We start from the raw sequence: 9,321 nt of genomic DNA on the forward strand, positions 1-9,321 counted from the left end.
ACCGAGACTAACTTTCAATTCCTGCTTTTTGTTGATCTGCTGACTTTATTAATTAAATTGATATTCAATTCCACCAACTGCCATGGTGGGATTTGAATCCATGTCCCCGGGGCATTAGCCTGCTCCTCTTGATTACTAGCTTAGTGGCACTACAACATATTTTCCTCTTCAACCTTGGCCTATTTTCAATCAAATTTACAGTAGTGTCAATATTTTGCTTTTAGTTTGATACAGATATCAACGGGTGACTGACATAGGTGGGGATAGGTGTTCCAGAGTTTTAACTGCATACACTAACGTTTTAATCCTTGACAGGTTCCCCGCCTGATGTCACCCTAACAGGCTTTTCTTCCAATTGGTCAGGGCGGAGTGTCGACCAGATCTTAGGAACTTGGCTGTCCAAATACTGACCCCGGGGTATGGGAGGAGCTGCCTGACATTGGGGTCTCCAAAGGCTAACTCTGGAGCGAGAGAGACTCTAGAAATTTCCGATCACTGGGTTGCCAATCCTGAAAGCAGGGTGGGGGGGGGGGTGGGAGGGCTCCTATCCTAAAGTGTGATCTCCGGCCCAGGAAGGATTTCTCCTGGAGAATATGCTTTCCAAGAGATGACGTGTGTTCTGATCAAGGGAGAGGGGTCCAATCCTGGAGAGACTTCTGATCGTGGAAGGGCGGGTCTAATTCCGGGAGTGGGGTCCAATCTCGCCGTTCGGGGTCCAGTTCTGGTGGGGGATGGTTAGAATGGTAAAACCCGGCTTTCTTTGTACATGGTGTTCCACATGCAAATGTTCCCTTTGATAACAGGGAAAGCGGGCCGGCCAGAGTTAAACCTGTCAAACACATAAAATCAGAAATTTCCAGCATCAGTAAAATATTCCAATTGCCAACCTGCCTCCTTGGAACGTGGGTCTCCCCATCCCCTGTCACAGCTTCATTAAAACCAGAAATGGACGGGTCAGAGGTGGGTTGTGATCGAAGTTGAGATTTTTAACATTTTAACCACTGACGCGTCAGCAACTCACCTATTTGATGTGATAAAATCCTGCCCTTACTGTCTGGAAAATGTTGATCATTAATTTCCGGTCATTATTCCCTTGTCTCTCTTACAGTTAATTTAGTGGCGATTGTGATCCTGGCTCGGGGAAAATGCGGCCTTTCCACCTGCACAACTCGCTACCTGGTGGCCATGGCAACGGCAGATTTACTGGTCATTATCACTGAGGTCATATTGCTGTGGATCAGTACTTATTATTTCCCAGGTTCATTCCTGAAAATCACCCCTGTGTGTAGTGTTAACATTGTCCTGTTAGGTGCAGCGCTAGACTGTTCTGTCTGGCTCACCGTCACTTTCACCTTTGATCGATTTGTGACCATTTGTTGCCGGAAGCTGAAAACAAAATATTGCACTGCGAAAACTGCGGCTGTGGTTCTAGCAGCAACCTGCATTCTGCTCTGTTTAAAAAACATCCCCTACTGCTTTATTCTTGAACCTCTATGGATAATTGACAACGTACCATGGTTTTGTGTTATAAAAGCAAGCTATTATACTGATATTGGATTGGTGGGATTTGACTGGTTTAATAAGCTTTTAACCCCACTGCTCCCATTCGCTTTAATTCTGTTGCTCAACGCTCTGACAGCCAGACACATTTTAATGGCCAGTCGAGTCCGTAATGGACTGAGGGGTCAAAATAAGAGAGAGAATCGCAGTGACCCAGAGATGGAGAGCAGAAGGAAGTCTATGATTTTACTCTTCACCATAACAGGCAGCTTCATACTTCTATGGTTGGTGCATGTTATACATTTCTTATATTATAACATCACGGTATCCGTTCCCAAGGATCACAACAGTTCTGAATCTATATTTCGACAAGTCGGATGGATGTTGCGGATTTTAAGTTGCTGCACAAACACATTTATTTCTGGGGTGACTCAGTCCAAATTCAGAAAGCAGTTCAAGAGCGCGGTGAAATATCCAGTCACATCAATTATTCAACTAATGAATAAACAATACAACTGAGAGCAGCCCAGAGGCGGTTCCCTGTATCTCCAGTACATTAATGTAATATTTATCCACAATGGGAAAGAGGTGACTGACAGCGGGTTGACCCACAATACATTGGTAGGTTGGGGTCATGAAGAGACACTTGCCAAAGAGCAGTGCAGCAGGAGATAAAAGATGTTAGACAGCTTGATGACTGAAAAGCCACTGGTGTTGGGGTTGTCACACACACCAAAGGGCAGCCGGGCAGCGTGCCAGAAGTGTACAGTTGGATACCGGAAATACACAGAACGGGTTTGGCAAGGTGGATGGTTGCACATGGAAAAGAACAGTGCGCTGGTGGGCAAGAAATGACCTTTGGAGGACCGGACCGAAAAGGGGGAAGATTTGATTTGATTTAGAGATACAGCACTGAAACAGGCCCTTCGGCCCACCTAGTCTGTGCCGACCATTAACCACCCATTTACACTAATCCCATATTCCTACCACATCCTCACCTGTCCCTATATTCCTCTACCACCTACCTATACTAAGAGCAATTGAAAATGGCCAATTTACCTATCAACCTGCAAGTCTTTTGGCTGTGGGAGGAAACCGGAGCACCCGAAAGAAACCCACGCAGACACAGGGAGAACTTACAAACTCCACATAGGCAGTACCCAGAATTGAACGCGGGTCGCTGCAGCTGAGAGGCTGCGGTGCTAACCACTGCGCCACTGTGCCACCCAAAACAGGCAGTCAGAGTTCCCTCTGTAGAATATGAAGGGAAATCGCCATCACAGTCTCTCCTCAATCACCACTGGTTCCATTCTCAGTTCATCAGTGCTACTCAGCAAACAAAACATGGTCGGAGACCAGCAAAAGGCTGCAGATGGTGGAAAGCTTTTTGTGTCAGTCATTATTATTAATATTTCTCTCTCTCTCTCTCTCTCTCTCTCTCTCTCTCTCTCTCTCCCGCGCGTGCTCTCTATCCCTAAGTCAGACGGTGGTGTTGTTCTTGACGGTGGGAGCGTTCGTTCCAAAATATTTTCTGTATAGATTGATTCACAGCATGTCTTTCCCATTAGCAACACCAGCATTAATTACCGATCCTTAATTGCCGCTTGAGAAGATGATGCCCGGCCTTCTGTCTTGAACTAGCTGCTGTTCCCCCGGCAATGGAGCTCCCACAGATGTTACCATTGAGTGAGTTCCAGGATCTGGCTCAGTTGTACAGCCTTCCATGGTGGAATAGCCTGCCAACAATCTCTCTTTTATTCTCAGGAAATACTGGGCCACTTGCATGAGGGAATCTAAGGAATTGCCAGAAAGAAACGTAACATATTTTCTTTCAAAACTATTTTAAACAAACAAAACAATCTGCCTGCTGCATCTCGGAAGCCAGAAATTCCTCCAAGCGCTGTTGGAGAAGACGGATAATTTTGGCTCATTCCTGTCTCTTCACGGATTCTCTTTGTCAACAATAACGGCCTTGGCCTGTCTTGCTGTCTGTTAGCGGCCGCCACTTTGTGAGAGGCAAAGACAAAAAAAAACAACAAATGAACTTCAAATGGGCCAAATTAAAATACTGACAATTCCCAATGAATGAAAGGAAACTGGAAGTTTTTAAACTAATAATATTTTTAGGAGCCACATGGGTTACACATTTACCCAAACCCCGCTTAATGTGACATTCGACCATGGGGTGAAGACATTATGGAACCCAGTTTCTCCGCTGCAGCCTCGTAATGATGGCCCACCGTACGGATGTGGCTCATCCTCTCAAGATGTTACTTATTCTCTGCATGCACTTTCCCTCTTTATGTAGTAATTTTGTGTGCATGCAGTTCCCCTATCCTTCTGCAAGAGGTGATATCTGCCGCAAACAGAAATTGGCACAGTCACATTGAAGGAATTCATTGAATAACCATCCACTGCATGAGAACGCAGTCTTGTGCAGAGGTTCACTATTCTCTGGGAAAGGGACCATCTCCTCTCATCTAAACTAGACAGGGCCTTATAATTTTAAAATTCTGAGCCAGGGTCCTCCTGAACATATTTAATTGGAACCAACTCCACTGGAACGCATTCTATTTCCGTCATCACCTTGTGAACGTGGATCAGCTCACCCCTAAATCTATCCTTCTCTATGGTGTAGAGCCCCAATCCTTTCAGTATATCTTGATAAGCAAGATGCCTGAAAGTGTCAATCAGTCTCTTATGCATATTTATTACACTGGCTGCTCAAGTTGTGCTTTCAGCACGCTTGGCCAATTTTAATCTTTTCACCATTGCAGGCCATGCCTTCACACATCTCCGTCTCTCTCTCTCCCTCTCTCTCTTGTTCTCTTCATTTAAAACTTGTAAACCTCTGCCGCACTCTCTCACAGGCCTTGGCATCCTTCCACATGTCTGGTACCCAGAATCATGCACTTTTCTCCAGATGAGGCCTAACCAGCGATTTGAATGAAGTGTTTGATTTTATCTCCTGATTTCTTTTTCATCAATCATCATTCACAGTAACAGGTTTGCTGATGTTTTTTTTCTCTAATTTCAATGATAATATCATTCGTATTTTTGTGTACTGCTGTCAATAATCCGTCAGTGTTGAGGAGCTCACAGTTGGTTGTTAAGAACACTATCTGGCAAAGGAAAGGAATGGGACGGGGCAAAATAACAGAGCTCAGTTACAGAATACTCGAGTCGGATAAAGTCTCAGAGTCCCGTTCCTTGACTTGTGCTGAGATATTTCTGGCACAAAGACCAGAGGATGCAACTACACACACAAGTACACTCACACATACACACACGCAAACACACACATACAAACAAGCACACAAGTACACACGCAAACTCACAATCACACACACAAACTCACATACACACTCGCCTTTCCACATGCAAACACTCTCACACACATTCATATTCACACAGGCACACATAATTCCACACATTCACACGCACTCACGCACATAGTTTCACATACACACACTCACACACAAGTACAAACGCACAGTCACATGCATAAACACCATCTCAAACACACACACACACAAACTAATTGAAACTCACCATGTCATCCTTATGAGCAATTAGACACGGGCAATAAATGTTGGCCTAGCACGCAACGCCCACAGCCCATTAAAGAATAACACCAAAGCACACACACATTCACACACACGCATATATATATATATATATATATATATACACACACACCCAAATACACACGAATGCACCCCCACCCCCCACACACACACATACACCACTGTGAGTCTTGAGGCAGTAGGAATTGGCTTCTTGTGGAAACAAGTGCTGATGAGAAGAGAAGGAAAGGAAATGAGGAGGAGAGGATGTTGGCGTTAATGTGATGTTAATGTGATAATCGTAGGCAGACACATCTACTGTGAGGTTGCAACTGCATCCAATAAATGATTGATCATCATTCCTTGTTTATAATAACGGGAGCTAATCTGCTCAGTTTGGTGTTGTTACTACTGGTATACATAGAAAAAGCTGGAGGCCATTCAGGCCTCACGTTTGAACTGCCATTCAGTGACATCATAGCAGATCTGAATCTGAACTCCATAATCCACCTCAGAGTTCATATTCCTCAATCCACTTGACGAGAAAAAAAATCTATCCATCTCATGTTTAAAGTTCTTTATTACGCTCCAGCATTTCCTGATTTTTTTTCATGGGAGAGAATTACACACAGGAAATATTCTCAATGTGATGCACTGTTTGTTATCTCCCATCATCAATGGCCTGCCTTCGACTTTAAAGGTCTGCCCTTGAATCTAACACCAGCAGGAAAAGGCGAATGTCCGCACAATTCTTATTAATTCCTGTCATATCTGAAAATCTTTAATCAAAACCTATGCTACAGCCCTTCCTATCTCTGTAAACTCCTTCACTCCTACAACCTTCCCTATGTCTGTAATATCCTCCACTACTATAGCCCTCCCTATCTCTGTAATCCCTTCCACTCCAACAACGTCCCTTATGTCTGTAATCTCCTCCAACCCTGAAACCATCCCTATCTCTGTAATTTGTTGAGGCCCTGAGCTCTGGAATTCCCTCCAGCCCCTACACTCTCCATATCTCTTGAACACTCCTCCTGCCCCTCACTCTCCATATCTCTGAAAATGCCTCCTGCCCCTTCCTCTCCATATCTCTGAAAACTCCTCCAGCCCCTACACTCTCCATATCTCTGAAAACTCCTCTTGCCCCTACACTCTCCATATCTCGGAGAACTCCTCCTGCCCCTACACTCTCCATATCTCTGAAAACTCATCTAGCCCCTACACTCTCCATATCTCTGAAAACTCCTCCTGCCCCTCACTCTCCATATCGTTGAAAACTCCTCCAGCCACTACACTCTCCATATCTCTGAAAATTCCTCCAGCCCTCACTCTCCATATCCCTGAAAATTCCTCCTGCCCCTTACTCTCCATATCTCTGAAAAGTTCTCCAGCCTCTACACTCTCCATATCTCTGAAAAATCCTCCTGCCCCTACACTCTCCATATATCTGAAAACTCCTCCTGCCCCGACACTCTCCATATCTCTGCAACTTCCTGAAACCCCGACAATTTTACCTATTTCTGTAATATCCTTCAGCCCCTAAAGCGCTCCCTATCTCTGTAACCTCCTCCAGAAACTACATCTATATCGATTTCTCTAATCTCATCAGCCCTGAAAAAAATAATCCTACCTCTGTCATCTACGCCAACCTCTGCAACCCTCCCTATAGCTGCAATAACGTCTGAAAGAGATAACCCTGCCTATGTCAGGATAACCCAGTAACAAAGAGCAATTTACAACTTGTTGGTGTGACAGCAATGCTAGTGGCTTCCAAATATGAAGAAATGTATCCCCCAGAAATTGGTGACTTTGTCTATGTTACAGACAACACATACTCTACAGCTGCAATACGTGAGATGGAGAGGAAGATTCTTCAGAAGCTTAACTTTTCTCTTGGCAGGCCTCTTCCTCTGCACTTTCTGAGGCGGTCTTCAAAAATTGCAGGAGTAAGCTCTGAACACCACACTCTGGCTAAATATCAAATGGAACTCACCATAGTTGACTACGAGATGATTCATTATCTTCCATCCCAGATTGCTGCAGCTGCTTTTTGTCTTGCTCAGAAAGTCTTAAATGTTGGTGAATGTACAGCTCTTCTGCAGCATTATATGACCTATAAAGAAGATGATCTTGTTCCAGTGATGGAGCACATTGCCTAGAATGTTGTGACAGTCAATCAAGGCCTCACTAAACATATGACTATTAAGAACAAGTATGCAAGCAGCAAGCAAATGAAAATCAGCAACCTTCAACAGATAAAGTCTGGTGTGGTGGTCAACCTTTCAAAGAACTTACTGCCCCGGAAATAGCTACCATACCTTTCTTTGAAAGGCAGCTTGTTCTTGTATAGTCTTGTCTGAGATGCTTGTCAGCACTATGTGCTACTGTAAATAAGAAATGTAGTTTCCATTATATCTACTATCTGAATTTTGTTCACGAATAAAACTGATTTTAAAAATGAAAAAAAAATAAATAAAATAAAAAAACTGGTCACTGCATTATAGGAAGGATGTGGAAGATTTGGAAAAGGTGCAGAGGAGATTTACTAGGATGTTGCCTGGTATGGAGGGAAGGTCTTACGAGGAAAGGCTGAGGGACTTGAGGTTGTTTTCGTTGGAGAGAAGGAGGAGAAGAGGTGACTTAATAGAGACATATAAGATAATCAGAGGGTTGGACAGGGTGGATAGTGAGAGCCTTTTTCCTCGAATGGTGATGGCAAACACGAGGGGACATAGTTTTAAGGTGAGGGGTGATAGATATAGGACAGATGTCAGAGGTAGTTTCTTTACACAGAGAGTAGTAGGGGCGTGGAACGCCCTGCCTGCAGCAGTAGTGGACTCTCCAACGTTAAGGCATTTAAGTGGTCATTGGATAGACATATGGATGAAAATGGAATAGTGTAGGTCAGATGGTTTCACAGGTCGGCGCAACATCGAGGGCTGAAGGGCCTGTACTGCGCTGTAATGTTCTATGTTCTATGTTCTATGTCTCTGACCACCTCCACTCACTACAGCTGATCCCTATCTTGGTAACATTCTGTAGTTACTACAAGCCTCGCTATTCCTGGAAGATCCTCTAATCCCTACAAGACTTCTCCGTCTCTGTAACCTCCTCAAGACTCCACAAACCTTACTGTCTATGTAATCTCCAGTAGCCCCTACAATCCGCAGTACTTCTGAAAACTCCTCCAGCCCCTACAACCCTCATAACTCTGTAACCTCCACCAGACCATGCAGACCTCTGAATATCGGTAACCTCTTCCAACGCCACCCCAGCTCTGCAAAATCCTCCAGCCTCAGAAAACCTCCCTATCTCTGTGACCTCTTGCAGCCACTCAACCATCCCTGTTTCTGTAACTTCTCCAGCCACTAAATAAGTGCCTATCTCTGTAGCATTCTCCAAACGACCGAAATAGTTTAACCCAAGCTATCCCATCAATTCTCATTAATATCTCCACAACTTTCATCAAATCAGCCCTGATTCACCGAAAGAGAGTGAGAGAGAGAGCGAGAGAGAGAGAGAGAGAGAGAGAGAGAGAGAGAGAGAGAGACACTGGCAGCTCCCGTATGTGTAAGGCCTCTCTGTTCCTGCACCCATTTTATCATTGTACAATTTTGTTTAGATTGCCTCTCCCAGTCTTCCTTCCAAAATTCATCACTTCACATTTCTCAGCATTTAAGTTAACCTGCCATGCGTCTGTCCAATTCACCAGACTGCCAATAGCTTCCTGAAGTCTTTACTATTCTCTTCCCTCTTTAGTACATTTCCAGCTTCAGCTGTCCCAGGTGAAGACGCCTCCCCCAACCAGAAGACCGGAAGACTGTAAGACCAAGTGTGCAGGCAGAGACTGTTTCAAGTGTGCTGTGTGCACCACCTCCAGAAAGTAAAAGAAAGTCATCCCTCACAACCTATCTTTCCCTCTCCTCTGTTCCCTCAGCCTCTTCTCTAACCTGTTGTTTGTTTGTTTGTTTGTTTAGTGCATCTTAAAGTTATTTTCAAGCCTGCAATTTGGGGTGGGTTTAGCTCTTAGACCCATGGCAAGCCCTTCAACACAGGTGGTGGGGCCGTCTACTACCTATGCAGCTGCAGCCTCTGTGGCTGCCCACGTGGCCCCGTCACCCTTTAAATTAATAAAGAACAAAGAACAAAGAAAATTACAGCACAGGAACAGGCCCTTCGACCCTCCAAGCCTACGTCGATCCAAATCCTCTATCTAAACCTGTAGCCTATTTTCTAAGGTTCTCTATCTCTTTAC

The 9,321-nt window shown here is 44.5% G+C and overlaps 1 pseudogene; it reads left to right on the top strand.

Annotated features, from left to right (window-relative positions):
• The first annotated feature begins 6,780 nt into the window (after positions 1–6,780).
• Positions 6,781–7,427, top strand: LOC137366335 (G2/mitotic-specific cyclin-B1-like; annotated as a pseudogene).
• Positions 7,428–9,321: the final 1,894 nt, after the last annotated feature.

This window comes from Heterodontus francisci, unplaced genomic scaffold, assembly GCF_036365525.1.
Source record: "Heterodontus francisci isolate sHetFra1 unplaced genomic scaffold, sHetFra1.hap1 HAP1_SCAFFOLD_63, whole genome shotgun sequence".
In the NCBI taxonomy this organism is placed as follows: domain Eukaryota; kingdom Metazoa; phylum Chordata; class Chondrichthyes; order Heterodontiformes; family Heterodontidae; genus Heterodontus; species Heterodontus francisci.